The 14,316-nt window shown below is 48.4% G+C and overlaps 1 long non-coding RNA gene across 1 annotated transcript; it reads left to right on the top strand.

Moving 5' to 3' along the window:
• The first annotated feature begins 3,402 nt into the window (after positions 1 to 3,402).
• LOC116953872 (uncharacterized) lies at positions 3,403 to 13,565 on the top strand. The gene is made up of 2 exons (XR_004404625.2): positions 3,403 to 4,655; positions 6,069 to 13,565. It is a non-coding gene; the product is annotated as an uncharacterized LOC116953872 (long non-coding RNA).
• Positions 13,566 to 14,316: the final 751 nt, after the last annotated feature.

Below are 14,316 nucleotides of genomic sequence, written 5' to 3'. Positions count from 1 at the left end.
ACCCCAGTTCGATTCCAACATCGGTGACGAATATCTGAACTGATACCGGGCTCCTTCTAGGTCGACTGAGTCTGAAATGAGCACCTGCTGCTGCATGTAAAAGCATCAGCACTGGAAAGACAAAGGCGGACGGGCATTGCCTTCGCTACCTGCCCCCTCGTGAGCTGTATTGGCCTTCCTAGATGCTCGTTAACAGCACTTTCCCTAACGGTCTGTCCAGGCTGTAGGGGGGATCTTTATCTTTATGTTTGTTGTGTATGGAGGTGGGGAGTTGTAGCATAGTGAGCGGTAAGCACACTGTGCTACGAACCTGGCGACCTGAGTTCAAGTCCCGAGCATGGCTAACATCAGGGATGAATGTCTGAACCGGTCCTAGGCACTGGGGAGACCGAGGCGGCCGTGCGTGGCGCTGGCAACACCACCCCCTCGTGCGCCGTGTTGGCTTCAATAGGTGCTCGCTAACAGCACTTGCCCCAAGAGTCTAAGTAGGCTACACGGTGGGGTGAGGGGTCTTTGTATTGTTTATTTGCATCGTGTGCACCGCTGCACGTGTCAATGTTTTTGCTTGCGCGTTTTAAATCGCTTATTTCACAACTCGTGTGACTGACATCTTCGCGCAAAGCGAATCAAAAAAAATTCTCCAGCCCCTGCGCCCGCCCGCACACCCCCCCCCCCTCCCCCGCATCAGGCATCATAGACGAGCCACTGCAGACAAAAGTAGATCCACATGTCACGTCGTGAAATGATTTAGACGTGACATCTGGGGCATTCGCTTGACATTCCTCAAAGATCCTTCTTACGCAACCTCTGGAACTGCGCTGTTGTAAGAGAGTTACACTACTCCCCTGCGCTTACGAGGGCTACCAGAACCCCCCAATGTCTGGGCTTGGTTGGCTGGTTGACTGACCTCCCCGGGTCGTATCGGGAGGTTTTTTTTTTTCCATCACCAAATTTTTTTTTTAATGGAGAGCAGAAAAGTTGGCACTTTGGTAAAAAAAAAATATATCCCCCGTATAGCCTTAACAGACTGTAGGGGCAAGTGCTGTTAGCGAGCACCTATGAAGGCCGGAACGGTACACGACGGGGTGGGTGGCCAGCACCACGCCCGACCGCCTTTGTCTCCCCAGTGGCAATTTATTTTTACACAGCGCATCAGGTACTCATTTGAGTCTGAGTTGACCTAAGCGAGGCCCAGGACCGGTTCAGATAATCGCCACCAGTGTTGGCCGTGAGCGGGAATCGAACCCTGATCGCCGGGTTCATAGCGCAACGCAGCGCTAACCGGGCGAGCTGTGTTCGACTCCTACAACGGTGGCGAGTTATATCTAAGCCCAGTCCTGGGCACCCCTTCCGTTTAAAAAACCAGGAATGACCAGAGTGTTGAAGTATGGTCGCAGAAATTTTACGACAGGCCTAGCGTGGGGACGCCTTCGTTCAGCATTGGATTGACAAAGGGCTGTTACGTTAAGTTTGGGTGAATCCCATCCTTGTCCAAACAACATCAAGATAAATTGGAGCGAATCCAAAATACCACATGGAGCCCGTGACTGCACTCAGAACCTTGTAACGGCTTCCTGACAAATCGAAAATCACGCACTAGATGCCATACCCAAACTCTCTTCGTGCTGTCTGTCAAACTCAGCCATCATACCTCTTCACCCTCCTTAAACCTCTGAGTACAGAGAAGCGTCGTGTTCTTGGCGGCATGTTCCAAGATCTGCTGAACGTCCAGAGAAACGGGACTGCCCTGGGTGCTACCGTCACCTGGTTTCTCCGTGCCTGCGAGGGCGCCACCGTGGCGAGATGTTAACTACCTCGCGTGGTATATCGGAGGTCGTGTGGGTTCCATCCCGACCCTGGCGCCTGAATATGTGGAGTTTGCATGTTCTACCCGTGGTCGTGTGGGTTTTTACCTCCACATTTAGAAACATGCTTTTGGAGTATTTGGCTCCAATAAATGTCCACATGACGAGCCACTTTTTTGAGCTATCATTTGTGGCCAGGTCGCTGGCCAGGTCGCGAGGTCAATTGAAGACCGCTGGCGAACACTCTGGAGTTCGGTGAACATTTCACTTAAAAACCTCATCGACGACGACCCCACGATTGCTGTGCACGGCGTTGATCTGCCAAAAAAACTGTGGTACTCCATCAACTGTTTCGGAACAGCAACAGGTCGCTGCGCACAAACGTCAGACAAACGTGTGACTGCGGCCACCCGAACCAGACAATGGACTATCTTGCGAACAACTGCATACTACGCCTGCTCTCCCGCGGACTGAGCAGTATTAGTCGCGCTACTCCTGAAGCTTTCGCATGGCTTACAGACTTAAACTTGGACGTGTGATTTGTACACACTTGCCATACGCTAGAGAGAGAGAGAGATGTCGCTTCTGAAAAAGAGCTATGTAGCTCAGTGGGCCTTACCTGGTAAAATAAAAACATCTGTTAATAAGTTTATTTTTTCACCTGGGACTCTCAATGCTCTCGGCACCCTTCCAGCTTCAGCTGCGTCGAATGCATTGCTGTATGGCTGCTCCCGCCGTACTTTTGATTACCATTAATAAAGCCGTTTGTGAGTGGCACTTGAGAATACCATTATACGTTTTTTGTTTCTAAAGTCTGCTGATTTTACACTGGAAACGCAATTGTAATTCTTGGCGCTCGAAATTCCGTTTTAAACGCCACGTGTGAATTGCTCTCAATACTTGCAGGGGTCGGCAACCAAAATAACAAGAAGAGCCATGTCTTCGAATTCGGTAAAAAAAGACCCTTCATATTTCGAGAGCCCGTAATGCGCCCGTGGTGAATACGAGACGTCACGAAGCAGATCATTAAAGAGCCGCATGTGGCTCCCGAGCCGCAGGTTTGCCGACTCCTGCACTCGTGTCACGCGTAGTTTTAGTTCGCGTTGCTTCGATAAGAGGGGACTGCCAGGATTCGGAACTGAGGATCTGAACGGTCCAGGCGCGGCGTTTCGTTTCAGATTTTAACACCGACAGCAAACGCGAAAGGCTCCTCTTGGTCGAATGAGCAGTGACGAGGGCAGTCCAGGGACAGCCTTAGTCTAAGTTGGCAGCCAAGTAGGCATGATGCCTCCTGGCTTGTGCACCGTGTAGACTGTGGGCTACATCTAGTGGTCATTATATAGAATTGCTCAAATCAGCACCGTTGACGTGCAAGTGGTTGTCACGCAATAATCTCAGAAGAAAAAAAATATCGTTGTTGAAGTGAAACAATTTCGATTTAAGCATTTGTATGTACAGCACTGAATATTTTTTTTGCTTCCACCATTATAATCATCATCGTAGTCGTCTCCATTGACCAAGGTCAATCCACTGACTCAACACGGCCATCGCCATCCTTTAACGGTCCTGTGATGCCAACATTCTATCTCCAGGAAGGACCCAGTGAGCTGGTAAGCTCCACATTATTTAATGAGCGGCCTGCCCTACAGAGGAACCGATATGTAATAGGCGACGTTTCGAGAAACGTTCCTTCTTCATATCTGTGACCACTTGGAGGAAATGATACGTGACATTGCTTCACCAGATGGCGCTGGTTTGGGGAGGTCTTCATCCAGCAGCGAGTTTATCACTGCTGATACATTTAATGAACTCAACGTGTCTGTCTGCTCAATATAGCATTGGCAACCGTTGACCAGTGTCGAAAATTCCACATTGACATGACAGTCCAGTTTATCCACGGGACAAAACCACAACGTGGCACGTATTTTGTACCTATGATGATGATTAGTTGATGCTCACATACCGGGAATTAAACTCGCAACATTTCAGGTTGTCAGTCGAGTTATCTGGGCACTGTGACACTTCCGTGACAGGCTTAAGTGCCCAACGATATGCGTGTTGTCGGAGCTATACTGTAGTATTCATAATGGTTGTATCAGCATGTGTATGTGTGTGTCTTTAAAGGGGCGGGTGGGGAGCGGTAGTGTAGCGGTTAGTGTGCTACGCTACGAACCTGGCGACCCGGGTTCAATTCTCGCTCACGACCAACACCAGTGACGATTATCTGAACCGGTCCTGGGCCTCCCCTAGGTCGACTCAGCCTCAAATGAGTACCTGGTGCGATGTGTAAACATCGCCTACTAGGGAGACAAAGGCGGCCGGGCGTGGTGTTGACCACCCACCCCCTCGTGTGCCGTGCCAGCCTTTATAGGTGCTCGCTAACAGCACTTGCCCGTACAGTCTGCGAAGGCTATACGGGGGATCTTTGTCTTTGTCTTAGAGGGGCGGTAGTGTAGTGGTTATCGCGCAGTACGTCGAAAACGGCGACCTAAATTCGATTCTCGCTCGCGGCCACCAACACCAGTGACGATCATCTGACCCGGACCTCCCCTAGGTCGACTCAGGCTCAAATTAGTACAGTGCATAATGCAATGTGTAAACATCGCCACTGGGGAGACCAAAGGCGACCGGGCGTGGTGCTGGCACACCCGCCCCTTCGTGTGCCGTGCCGTCCTGCATTGGCGCTCGCTTACAGCACTTGCCCCAACGGTGTGTCGAGGCTAAACGGGGAACCTTTGCCTTTGTCTTTGCCTACATGCACAATACTGTACAACACATCCGTATCGATTTAGCATCGGGGCTTTCTCAAAACAGGACTCAGCCATCGCGGAAAGGACACAGCGCTTAAAGGTTTGGCCTCATCCGAGATAATTATCAGTCGCGATTATTATGTTTGCTCGGAGACTAATTTCACTTGCCTTGTTGCGCGTGTGTGTTGAGTGTGATGCCTGTGTGCTGTTCTTTGATCTCAAGGACAGACGAGCCGTTGTGTATGCATTTATTATTATAATAATCACCACCGTCAAGTCTAGCCACTGTAGAAAGCTTACGTGCTGGTTGCTGGAGCTATGGCCGTGCCAATTTTATTAGCGCGGACCATAATGTTGTTACCATTTTGTGTGAGATCTGAAATCGTGCGTCGCCTGGCATTGCTGCACATGTGGTTCTGATGAGCCGTGAATATTTGCTCGCTCGACCTTGTGATGCAACAGAAGGATCTAATTCCAAAGCAAAGCATTATAAAGTAAGATACTTTTTGTAATATTTCACGTTTGGTGTCTGGTTAATCTAGGTTCATGTGTGTGTTTGTGTATTATTTGTAATTTGCAGCATTGTTTGTATACATTGCCGCCGCGTATATATACTGTCATGTATATACTGCCAGTATTTTAGACTTCGTTTCTCATACGTACAACATGGTGTGATACACACGATGCGTTGTGTGCTGGTTATACTGTACGTGTGTGTGTGTTTTATACACACACCGCTCCCCACTACTGTACGTGTGTGTGTGTTTTATACACACACACGTACAGTAGTGGGGAGCGGTAGTCTAGTGGTTAGCGCGCTGCGCTACGAACCTGGCGACCCGGGTTCGATCCCCGCTCACGATCAACATCGGTCCTGGGCCTCCCCTAGGTCGACTAAGCCTCAAATGAGTACCCGGTGCGATGTGTTAACATCGCCACTGGGGAGACAAAGGCGGCCGGGCGTGGTGTTGGCCACCCACCCTCTCATGCGCCGTGCCGGCTTTCATAGGTGCTCGCTAACAGCACTTGCCCCTACAGCATATTAAGGCCATACGGGGGACACGCTGTGTTTATGTGTCCACTGCCGACGTGTGTTAATCCCTCGGACTGTTGTGTGTAACCTTATGCTGCGCGGTATGCAATGTGTGTGCCTCGCATGTTCATGCCATGTACGTATTACCACATCTGTGTGCGATCCTGTCAAGAGTTTGCGTGTTCACCCGGTGCCGTGCACCCGCGTCCGGCGTGTCCTATTACTCCGTTCGTCTCAGTCATTGTTATAGTTTACACCGTCGATCGGCAGGTCGTGGTTGGGTAAAGTGTGGGTGCGTCCCCCGTCCGCCGCCACCTCATCCAAGACGTCTGGGCAGCGTGGATTATAAGGCCAAATGCCCACTGGAGTGGCTCTCTGGAGTTCTCAATAGCGGAGGCCTTTCCGAATCTCAGGGTCGATCGTGTTTTTTTTTTATTTCAGCAAACGTGACTGTGCCTGCGTGTTTCTCTCTCCCGACAGTCGATGGAAGTTTAGCCATAACCTCTCCCTGTCGACGGCCCATGAACATCTTTCCTCCGTCATCATCGTCAGCACCACCATCGCCACCAACGCCATCTCCCGCGGTGATGCTAACCCATTCGAGCCACGGGCACCAAGCGGCTCCGAATCGCGTTTCCAAGCCGAGGAAGAAGAGTAAGGAGCGGCCTCGGCAGAGGATGGCGAATCACGGCAAGGAGAAGTGGATCCGCCTGCTCACGGTGTTCGGATACGTGCTGTCGGTGTCGCTGGCCGCTGTGTTCCTCGCCATATACTACACACTCATCTGGAAGCCCGTGCTGAACACGACAAACTCTAACGCGACTTCAGCACCACGGACAGCAGCTTCTGCGAGCAACAGCAACAACAGCGGTGGTTACAATGCCATTCCGGGCCACGCCGTGGATACGTAAGGCCGTTCATTCGTTCTGTTATCTACTCGCGCATGGTGATTTTCTTGAGCCGCCTTACAAGATGTAAAGAGGTTCGTTTTTTTTGGGCCAGTACTAAGCTTGCAAAAAAAAACATATATATAGATTAGCGTTGCTCTGTGTTAGTGTTTCAGCCTTGCCCCATTGTTATTCATGTGTATGGACAGCCCGTAAGTCAAACCATTGCCTGGTGAGAGTCTCCTCCTCAAGCCGAACGGATCGTTGCGAGTTACTGGACGCAGGTCAGTTCCAGCATGGTGAAGGCCTGGTTATGAAGAAAGTAAATCAAGTGTGCTACGTAAGGAATGAACGGCGCATCTTCCACGGCAGGAATTGATGGCGACATTTAAGTCGAGCCTCTTTATTTTTGTGTCCAACAACAACAATTACAATCGCGCGTATTCATTAGAGATTATATAACCTGTGAAAGTCATTTGAAGGGTCTAGTTTTCACAGGCGTCCTGAAGCAATCGATATAAACACATCAAGCTTATACACTTTTTATAATTTAATTGGCTTTAGTCATTCTAATTTTTCAAATCACAATTAGGATTTGCATCGTCATGGAATAGCAAAGACATGGTTACACACAAGAAACGAGAGCCAAAGTCTTTTCTTTTTTTTTTCACGGAGCCACAACAGCCAGCTCTGAGCGGTGCTCAGCTTCGGTACCGGATTCTCGTGAAATTCCACGTTCCTATGGCGAGGACCAGTAATGTGCTCGTTTGACAAACGCGAACTGTCGACTCCTCGAAGCAGCGCGACAAGCGGTGTTTGACGGCAACGACGACGAAGAGGCAAATGCCGTCCGCGTCCACTCTCGCGGAGTTCCCGGACACTTACACTTGAAGTTTTGAGCCTTTGGTGGAAAATCCACGTTGCTATGGCAAGGACAGCTTTACAAATCAACACAACGACCGTTTGTTGGCTTGCAACACCTCGTCACGCACACCCTTCGAGCGGTGCTCATTTTACTGACAGATGGATGACGATGATGATGGTCGTGGAGCTGATTTGACGGTGAACGCGGGAATTTAACTAATTTTCTCGAGGATTGAAACCGCAACTGCTCCACTCCGGCCACGCTGATGAATTTAAAACTGGAGGAAGATTGCTTAAACAAGATGTTAACGGCAAATAATAATGTTGGCGTGCATTGATGTTGCATTACATGACGTGAAATGCTCAAACATTCATTTTTTCCCCTTTCGCTGGAACGAGCATCAAGGTGGATGCGCATGTGAGCTACGTTTTACTCCACGAATGGATGATTGGAAATCCAGCAACAGAACAGGATAAGAAAACTAAACTTTGAAAAAATATTCTTTGGGTATTTTGGTAAAGTCACGTAGATAGGTTGAAGGTAGATAGGTTTAAGGTTGAAGTCACGTAAATAGGTTGAACCTATAGGTTGAACCTATCTGCGTGACTTTACCCAAAGACCCAAAGAATATGAATTCCTGCAGTCACGAAAGCTTTAAGTTAAGATAAAAAAAAATTGCTGCGCTATGCAATGGTGGTTTATACGGAAACATGCTGTTGAAAGCCACGCGGGTTGTGATGGGAATGTCCCGGTAGTAACGATTAGAAAGAATGTGTTTTTGTCAAGCCTGTAAAAGGGACTGTTGATTGTGTTCACCTCTCCTTGACAGAAAACGCAATCCTCCGGCTGTTCAGCTCATGTGTGCGACGTGCGTGACTGAATTGATGGCGTTCATGACCTGCTTTCGCTTGAAGAGCTTTACATCCGGGTGAAATGACCTCCATACCTGAGAATATAATGTGTGAGTAAGGTGTATCCCAGATATAGGCTGAGTATGACTTTTTTCCTAAACCTCGGTAGTGCCCCTTAGAAGATCTCAGGCTGATATATTGAGGTCTTCCTTTCCTCTCTGACAGTCACAGTCGGAACCCATTCTTATTATTCCAAGTTAACCTCATCGTTCTTCAATATATGCATTTTTATATTTCAAATCATTCCAAAACTTGTACATTCTAAAGTGCACAATAATACATCCTCAATAAACACTATAGGTTCAAGGATGGCCAGCGTCCGTTTAAATATTATTTAACATTAATTATTGCATGTAAACTGAAGTCACGATAGACACTGTGATATGCATTCTATGTACACGCACTGATGCTCGGGGTGTATAGTGTAATATTGGTTGCGTACAATGGACGCGCTGTAGATTTTAATGCACTGCCGTGGGTGTCACCTAGCGTTTATACACACACTATGGCCTACACAACTCAGGCCTCCTTTATTACTGTATTCCATCATCACCTTTATGAATAGTGTAACCTTCCTGTAACCGTCCCACTTTGTGAGTTTCCCGTGTTCAATGTCCGACTTTTAAAGTCTCTTAAAGAATCCCCACTGACACACAAATGCAGTCGTAAATCATCATCAGCCATGGTCAGTCCACCGTTGGATGAAGGCCTCTCCAATTGGTCACCGCCATCACTCACAATCCTGCCATGTTAACGATCCACCCAGCACGTGCACACAACCGTATTTCATCGCTCCTTCAATAGTGGAGGCCCTGCCACCAGCATTAGCCTGAGCAAGTAATTGCAGGGCTGTGCCCATACCTTTTTAGCTATTTGCCTAAGCTAGGTAGAACTTGCATTCGTGGATCTAAGCACTTCAAACATTGTTATTAATCACATTGTTCCCTAAAAAAAAATCTGGCATTACTTTAGTTAGATGAATAGTCTTACCAAGTTGGTAAAAGTTGAGGGAATGTAGTCATGATCGTTTTGTGTTCGTGCGGCAAAATCTATTCAGTTAAAATTCACTCGGTAGTTTTAAAGTCGTAATAATAACTGTTCTTGAGTGCCTTGAAATATTTAAACTATATTTATTATATATTCAACGTTAGGTAATACGTGTGATAACAAATAGTTATGTTTCTGAGGATGTATGTCTAACCTTTTCCCATGCATATATACACAATACGAGGAAGCATAACAGTAAGTAATATTGGTGAATCTTCCAAGGTGAATGTCGCCTACGCAAGTTGAAATATTTTAAGGCGTTTAACAACACATTTTTAAAATGACTTATTTCGAAAAATATTGTCAATTGAAGAAAAAAATCACGATAACAATTGAATAGTTTTAAATATGTGTTTGTTCTAGTATGCATGTACCTTCTATAGTGAACACTTGCATTTATCGAGCCAGCTAAAAGCATTACGCTCCACAAATGTGCAATCATTCGTCCGCATTCGGTATTACTACCATACCTCTTAGCGCAACAAATACAAACCAATTAAAATAGCTCTCTGGTTGATCCATTTTTTACGTGTATTGATGTAGCATTTAAAGTACAGAACCACTATAGCGTTTTCCAGGCGGCGACTTATTGACGTATATACGTTGAACTTCTTTCGCACCGTACGTAGCCAACCACGCAAATCAGAAGTGCTGGGAGAAGGACAGAAATCTAAACACAGAAAAACAACAGTTCTAAAGAAATGAGTTTTCAAACCAATATGATTTAAAAGTGCGTCGCTCCAGTGGCTTCCCAATGTCGGAAGGAAAGAGCGTTCCAGACGGCCGCAGAAGCGCGCCTGAAAGCGCCGCGCGACGCGGTGACCGCCGTTTGTGTTCGATGGCAGCTGCCAAAAGCCGCGGCTGCTGCTGCTGCTGCTGCTGCGAGGATGTCCGCAGTTCGCGTGATGGTTTTATGCTCCTTGGCGGGATCCGCGAGGTTTTGTGGATCACTTGCGGCCGCACGGCTACGAGTTGACGAGCGCAGAGAACTTTTTTTGTTAAATAGAGACACGTGACGTATAGCAAATGGAAACTATCATCTTGCGGTTAACGCCAGGTGGCTCTGCATCTCGGCTTGCTCGATTTCGCTCGGTTGTCATTCGCACTTTGAAACTCTAAAGCCAGACCCTTGCGGCCGATTGCATACAACAACAGCAACATCTCAAGTGATGTCCCCCTCGGTTTGCGCGATGTGCATCAGTGGCGCAATTTAAAGGGCAAGTTTCACTTCGAGGAATGTTGTGCGACTCGCTAACCATTTCTCTCGAGCATCGAGCGAATGATCAGCGATTGCAGAAACATTTTGTTGGTGACTTGGAGGCAAAGGCGTGTGCGCATTTCGAGACGTCTAGTTTGCAACTGTCTTGTCCAGACCGGCACATCGTAACCTTCCTGGAGGAATCCGATAAATTATACGAACATAATAGAGGTTTTTGGGGTTAGATCGCGTAAATGTATAAATGTGTCGTTAAAACCCGCCACCACCCGACACAGCCAACTGGTAAGGGTTGTCACGTAAACAGAACGTGGCCAATTCGTCACTAGTACAGCAACACCGGTGTGTTGGAGAGCCAAGCCACAACATTGACAATCTGAGTACGACGTTTCGCCAGTAATTACAACTAGCTTCATCAGGCGACTGCCAGATTTGTGGACAGCCACAAATCTGGTGGTGGCGGGTTTTAACGACACATTTATATATTTACGCGATCTAACCCAAAAACCTCTATGATGGATGATATCGGTCGCGAAAGCCTCCCACATATTCTTACCTATTTCGGTAAAGTCACGTTGAAGGGAACCAATAAAATAATAAAACATATATAAAACAATAAAAATTCTCACGACGTTTCGACCATAACACAAACGGTCGTCATCAGGTGTGAAAAACCAACGGCAAGAAATGACCGTTTGTGTTATGGTCGAAACGTCGTGAGAATTTTTTATTGTTTTACATATATTTTATTATTTTATTGTTTCCCTTCAACGTGACTTTACCGAAAGAGCTAAGAATATGAATTACTGCAGTCACGAAAGCTTTAAATCAAAATTTAGCCTCCCACGTGTAAAATTATAGGAAGCTTTTTTGTTTTTATTTTTTACAGACGTCCTGTAAGAAACACAGAACCGCGGGACGCAGTTCGCACCGTACGTAGCCAACCGTGCTCATCGCAGTGCTGTGCGAGCTGTTTGACAGAGGTGATCTTCCCGTGACCGGCTGAATTTGGGGGGGACGTGCGCGGTGGATTTGCCGGGAGTATGAGTGGATCATTGGGCTCGCCGGGTTTTTGCGCGATCACGCATTAGAGGCAATTGTACACCCCCAACCCCCCCCCCCGGCAATATTTGAACGTGTGTGCGCAAAGTGTACGAGCGTCGACCCTAATACGCGCTTACATACCACTTCGAAAATGCCTTACACTGAATGATCGCGATTGTGATGCTCTCCGTCACGTGTAGCGTACTGCACAGCGCGATGTGTCGAGCTGCACGGCGCTTCCGTGGCTATTGAGTGAAGTGTGGAGCCACACCAGTGGGTTCGCGGACCGTAGGGGCGCAGGCGTCGGCCTACGAAGAGAGTGGCCAGGATGGGGAAATTGTCCACAGTAGGGGTTTTTATTTGGGATTGGGTCGCGTAAATATAAATGTGTCGTTAAACCCGCCACCACCCGACACAGCCAATTAATAAGGTTTGTCGCGTAAACAAAACACGTGCCCATTCGTTACTACTTCAGCAACACCGGTGCGTTGGAGAGTAAACCTACAACGTTTACAATTCGAGTACGACGTTTCGCCGGTAATTGCAACCCAGCCTTATCAGGCGACAGCCAGAAATTCATGTTCATGGATCCCCGTTGTGTGCTTTTGAGCAAGAGCAAATGCCATCCACACTACGCCGTCGCGTCCACGCTTAATGTTGAGGTTCACTTTAGTGCAGCTGACAACCCTTTTGCTCATAGCTCCAGGCTCCAGGTGTCACCACTTCTACGAAGGTTGCCGCGGTTGTGCTGTTCTCTTTTTTAGTTTTTTTTTGTTAGCAGCTCAACTCTCCGATGCGTTTTCGGGTTGCGCCCCGTGATGTCCGGCGCGATGTCCGACGTTCTGTTCCACGTGCCGGGAGCTTACCCTCCTTCCGATTTTAGCCGCGGACGGGGAATTGAACTCAGGTTGGCGGGTCCCTTGCGCAGTGCGCCACAAATGCACCCATTGGATCGACGCAGCGTCGTGCATTGTTTAAAGAAAGCGCAGCGGGCAGCTGATGCCGTGCCCTGCTTCACGTCGCCGTCCTATTGCGGGCACGTGAAGCAGGGCCCACGTCTGAGCAATGGGTTGCGCGCAACTCGCTTGCCCGCAACCCTTCACTTAACGCGCTGGTGCCTCTGCAACCGGTTACTCTCAGCAGAGGCCGGACTCCCAACTTGCACAGTTGGCGATCTGCTCAGCGATTTCGAAGCGACGTGTCCCGTCGCGTGCAAACGTGTTTGGTCGCGAGCCTAAAACAACGTGGCGTCATTTCCTGCGTCGGCGCATCTACTCGGCGAGATGTGGACAAAGCGGTCGCGGGGCAACGATTTAGGTTCGAGGAATCACGGGAGGAGCTGCACTCCGGGTTCTGCGCGACTGATCGCCATCCCGGGGCTGTGGACTAAGCCGGCAGGGTGTCCGTCCCGCGCGTGCGCCACGTCAACAACCGGTGGAACGTTGCTGGGTCTCTGCGCTTCTGTGTGGACGGCGTGTTTGGGATGTGTCGGCGCGCATGAAGGGTAACGTGCAAGTCGGGCAAAGGTCCCCTGCCAGTGTAGCCTGCAACAGACTGTTCGCGAGCGGCTATGAAGGCCGGGGCGGCGCGCGCGGGGGGTCGGCGTGGCCAGTAGCAACCAAGCCCGGCCGCCTTTGTATCCCCAGTGCTGATGTTTTGAGGCACACACACACACACGACACACGCATACACGCACGAGCGTGCAGGTGATACGCGCTCGCATGCACGCGCACAGCAAACGCAATGAAGACACGAGCACTTGGGTGTGTGATGCAGTCATGTTATATTTTATATATATGTGTTGTTTGTATATAAATATATTTATGCCATGCTGCTCTGCAAAGCCACCTTGTATACATAAAAAAAAATTCTAAACACGTATGCGGGCAATATACTGTAAGCATCTTCTTTTGATATGGAAGGCATAAGCAATCTTACTATAATCGCACATTTAACCTGAATAATGAAAACAAAAAAATATTAATAAAGTTACTATGTACACCGCTTTCAAGATGCTTGTTGGTGAATTTCTGCAATTGTTTTGGTTTCCGTAATTGTGTGTACCGGATAGGCACAGGCCACGTGTGTCAAAGTGATTCAAGGAGCAGCGAGGTACAGTGTCTGTGCTCATCTGCTTACAGCCCTGAGCCAATCGTGAAAATTCCACATTCCTGCGGCGGGTGGTGAGTCTATCCATAGAACAACAATCGTTGACTTCCCCACAAAGTGGTACCCGTTTTATCGACCCCCCCCCCAGAGTGATGATGGGCTGAGTCAATGCTTCCAACCAAGATTTGAACCTCGCGACTTTCCGATCGCGAGCCGCTAGCTCAGCGGTCGGCAACCTGCAGGCTCCGAAGCCGATTCTCGCTCACAGCTAAGGGGCCGTCCATAAATGACGTCACGTACCTAGAGGGGGGGGGGGTCAGACATTTGTGACGATGTGTGACGACGGGGGGGGGGGGGGGGGTTGAAAAATGTGACGTCACATCAAAATGCGCAACTTTAAATAAATATAGACACGTTCTACTTAATTAAATACTTTTCAATAAATGTTTTCTCCTACAACAGCAGAGTGCAGCGCCACATTAAATACGCACTACAACGACAATAATTTAAAGCGATTTGAAACATGTTTTATATATTTTTTTTGGGGGGGGGGGTAGAGCTTTGTGACGTCATATTTTAGGAGGGGGTCTAACTTTTTGTGACGCCGTGTGACTAGGGGGGGGGGTCAAAAATCGTCCAAAATCGCGTG

The sequence above is a fragment of the Petromyzon marinus genome, chromosome 53 (assembly GCF_048934315.1).
Source record: "Petromyzon marinus isolate PM22_M1 ecotype Great Lakes invasive population chromosome 53, UKy_Petmar_22M1.pri1.0, whole genome shotgun sequence".
Lineage (NCBI taxonomy): Eukaryota > Metazoa > Chordata > Hyperoartia > Petromyzontiformes > Petromyzontidae > Petromyzon > Petromyzon marinus.
This window is presented reverse-complemented; position numbering and strand designations above follow the sequence as displayed.